This window comes from Lolium perenne, chromosome 3 (genome assembly GCF_019359855.2).
Source record: "Lolium perenne isolate Kyuss_39 chromosome 3, Kyuss_2.0, whole genome shotgun sequence".
Taxonomy (NCBI): Eukaryota; Viridiplantae; Streptophyta; class Magnoliopsida; order Poales; family Poaceae; genus Lolium; species Lolium perenne.
The window spans coordinates 14,917,517-14,921,483 of record NC_067246.2 but is presented as its reverse complement, the minus strand read 5'-3'; the positions used below and the strand labels follow the sequence as shown (position 1 = coordinate 14,921,483).

General features: G+C 47.9%; 1 pseudogene; it reads left to right on the top strand.

Annotated features, from left to right (window-relative positions):
- Positions 1-2,167: 2,167 nt before the first annotated feature.
- LOC139837797 (protein ALP1-like) lies at positions 2,168-3,453 on the top strand (annotated as a pseudogene).
- The last annotated feature ends 514 nt before the right edge of the window (positions 3,454-3,967 follow it).

The window sequence follows — 3,967 nt, the reverse complement described above, 5'->3', positions numbered from 1 at the left end:
TTGGAGAGACACCACTAGTGAACTGTGGATCCCGGTCCATTCTTTACATCGAATACAATCTACTGCAATACTCATTCTTACTGTTCTTTGCAAACATTATCATCCACACTATACATCCAATCGTTTGTTACAGCAAGCCGGTGAGATTGACAACCTCACTGTTACTTTGGGGCAAAGTATTTTGGTTGTGTTGTGCAGGTTCCACGTTGGTGCCGGAATCCCTGGTGTTGCGCCACACTACACTCCACCACCATCAACCTTCAACGTGCTTCTTGGCTCCTACTGGTTCGATAAACCTTGGTTTCTTACTGAGGGAAAACTTGCTGCTGTACGCATCACACCTTCCTCTTGGGGGTTCCCAACGGACGCGTGTTGTACGCGTATCAGGGGCCCACCGTGCCGCCATGTGGTGTGCGCACCTCATGCCCCCCCTCCGTCTCATCTTCTGGCTCCGTAGGTCTTCTGTGAAAATAGGCCCATTGCAATTATTTCCGGGGATTTTCCTAAAAGGTTATTTTCTGCACAAAAATAAGACACCAGGGCAATTCTGCTGAAAACAGCGTTAATCCGTGTTAGTTGTATCCAAAATACACAAATTAGAGGCAAAACAATAGCAAAAGTGTTCGGGAAAGTAGATACGTTTTGGACGTATCAGTATATACGGTGACCAGCGTTGCTACTTACGGCGACCAGCGGTGCTACCAGCGGCGACCCGCGATGCTACCAGCCGGAGCTACGAATGGCCACCGGCGATGCTACCTGCGGTTGCCGGCGATACTGCCGTCCGTGGGCGGCGGTGCTACCAACCAGAGACGAGGTGCTGCAAGTGGCGGTCGTAGATGCTGCGCACCGGCAAGGTCTCTTGCCGGAGCTCTGAGCGACGGCGGTGGGGGCAGTTGTAGCATGTGCGTCCATGAGTGGATGTACGTATCGAGCAGGGAAGACAAAGGAGGGCGTTCGCTTTTTCTTTGGAGTTTTTCTCTAGTGCCTGTGTGTGGTCTAGGTGGGACACGTGTCGACAGCTGGAAGCGGGGGATCGGAAATCCAAATCCCCCGGGGGACTCTCAGCACTATCCATCTTTTTTCCTCGCTCAGCCGGGCCAACTGCACTACGACACGTGGGCGTGGATGGAAAGGAAGCGAGGACAGCGCCCAACCCAGGTGCCTATCGTGGATAGCGCGAGAGACCACCCCACCCACACGCACTTGCTTGTTCTCGACTCTAGGTGACTTGAGCAAATGAATATCTATCTATTTGGCTCACAATGGTGACATTAAATTTTTATCTGTTGGTTCACAGTGCTATCTTAATATGAAAATCCAGAGTTAGAATGTATTATTTGTTCATTAATACCACAGCACTGTGGATATAACTTAGAACATAACCTAACTTGGCATTGTTATTTATACATGTAGAAATACAGGCAGGGGTTTATTTGTCATGTTGATACAGTAAAAGATGCATCATAGGATCATCTCTGATAAAATTTAAAGATTCATTTGCAACTCCTTTGATAGAATATAAAAATATATATTTTTTTTTTCAAAAAACTTGTTCCAACATTTCATTCTAATTTGAATCTCACGATTCTTTGAAGTCCGATACTGCACCATGTGAGCAATAGAAAACCCAAAAAATTCCAATCATTTCCTTTGACTAATGTAGCTCGCCGCTTGATAAAGCCATTTATGTTCGTTCATGCAGCTCAGTGCTTATTCTCGCGGAAGCATACATACAATGTGGGAAGGATCGCTCCATGTAGAAACTAAGAGCATCTCTAACAGAGCCCGTCAACGGGCCAAAACCGAAAAATAACCGCCAGTTTACGGGTTTGGGCTGATATTTGGCGCCGATCAGTGACCGTAAAAGGGCCAAAACCGAAAAAAAATCGGGCCGAGACCGAAAACTCAAAACGGCATGTATTTGTAAGGGTTGATCGAGCAAACCGAATGCTCGATCCCTATCTAGGGCGCGCTGAAATTTCAGCTGACGCAATCGCTCGCTCCTTCCCCGCGCCGCCACCACACTCCGCCGCCGCCACCCCGCCCGATTCACCCGAGCCCCGCATCCCGGAGGTAGCGCCGGTCGCCCCGCACCCCGCCCGCTGTTCCTCGCCCAACTCCGGCTGCCGCCCCCACTGCCGCCGCCGCTCCGTCCGAATCGAGGATGAGCTCATGCGATGAGTTGAATCTATCGGATTCATCGAGCTCCGACGAATCCGACCTCGACGAGCTGCTCCAGGACGACGAGATGGAGGCCACCATGCTCCTCCTGTCCGTCAAGGACCTGGAGGACCGCGCGAAGCTGCTGAATCGGAGGCGCGGCTCTGTGTTCGGCCGGAACAACATCCAGCGGAATCGCCTCCTCGGCCACGAGCAGCTGATGGAGGAATACTTCGCCGAGGTACCTACCTATCCTCCCCATCTGTTCCGTAGGAGGTATTGCATGCGGCGTAGCTTGTTCGTCCGGATCGTGAAGGTCTGCGAAGCCAATTCGAATTACTTCAAGCAACGTAGGAATGCTTCCGGGGTGATGGGTTTCAGCGCTTTCCAAAAGATCTCTGCTGCCATGAGGGTCATTGCGTATGGCATCCCTTCGGATTACACCGACGAGTATCTTCGAATTGGCGAAGATACTACCACGGAGATAGTCCGCAGGTTTGCTCGCATGATTATCAAGTTGTTTGGGCCAACGTATCTCCGAGCTCCCAACGAGGATGACACCAAACGGTTGATGGAGATAAATGAGAAAAGAGGTTGGCCTAGCATACTTGGTAGTCTTGATTGTATGCATTAGACATGGAAGAATTGTCCAAAGGCATGGCATGGCCAGTACTGTGGCAAGAGAAAAGATGCAACCATTGTACTTGAGGCTGTTGCATCACAAGATTTGTGGATTTGGCACAGTTTTTTGGTTTGCCGGGGACACTCAATGACATCAACGTGCTGCAAAGATCTCCTTTGTTTGCCAAATTAGCAAATGGGGAAGCACCCACTTGCAACTACAAGGTCATGAACAATGAGTACACAATGGGATATTACCTAGCCCATGGCATCTATCCGGATTGGGCAACTTTTGTTAAGTCTATCAAGGATCCCCAAGATAGAATAGAAGATGAATTTTCCAAGGCTCAAGAAGCAGCTCGCAAGGACATTGAGAGAGCTTTTGGTGTTTTGCAAGCAAGGTTTGCAATTGTTCGTGGCCCAGCCCGATTTTGGGACAAGAAAACCTTGGTCAACATCATGACATGTTGTGTGATTCTTCACAACATGATCATCGAGGATGAAAGAGAGTTGAGCTTGCCCTGCATCCATGACAATGTTGGCACCCGAGTGAAACCCCAACGCAATCCGAATCGTATTGAAGCTTTCCTTGAAACACATCGGCAGATTGAGAATGCCAATACCCATGTCCAGCTCGTCTATGATCTGAAGATGCACCACTGGCAGTGACATGGCCGTCGCCTTTGATCCTACCATTCCATTTATTTGTTTGTCACATGTATCATTGTTGAGACATTTGTGCATTTCCCCAATTTTCCCGAAGTTGCTGTAATTTGGTTGAGACATTTTACATTTGTCCAATTTTCCCAAAATTGTTGTAATAATTTGGTTCAGACAATTATTTATGTGTTGTAATAATTTGGATGATTATTTGATTAATTATGATACATTGTTGTATGTGTTGCATATGAATTCTATGAAAAACCCGTGCCTTTACGGTTCGGAACCCGCAGGCGCAGAACAGAGCCCGTATCGAAAACTGAAAAACAGAATATTCCTATTCTGTTTTTCAATTTTCTATACGGGCTCTGTTCTGCGCCTGCCATTTTCCGGTCCGTAAACACGAGTTCGGTGCACTGAACTTGTGTTTTTCGGTTCGCGTTTTTACGGGCTCTGCTGATGCTCTAAAGAAGGGAAGAATTTTGAAAAAAGATAGAGAAATAAAGAAAGAACTAACGATGAT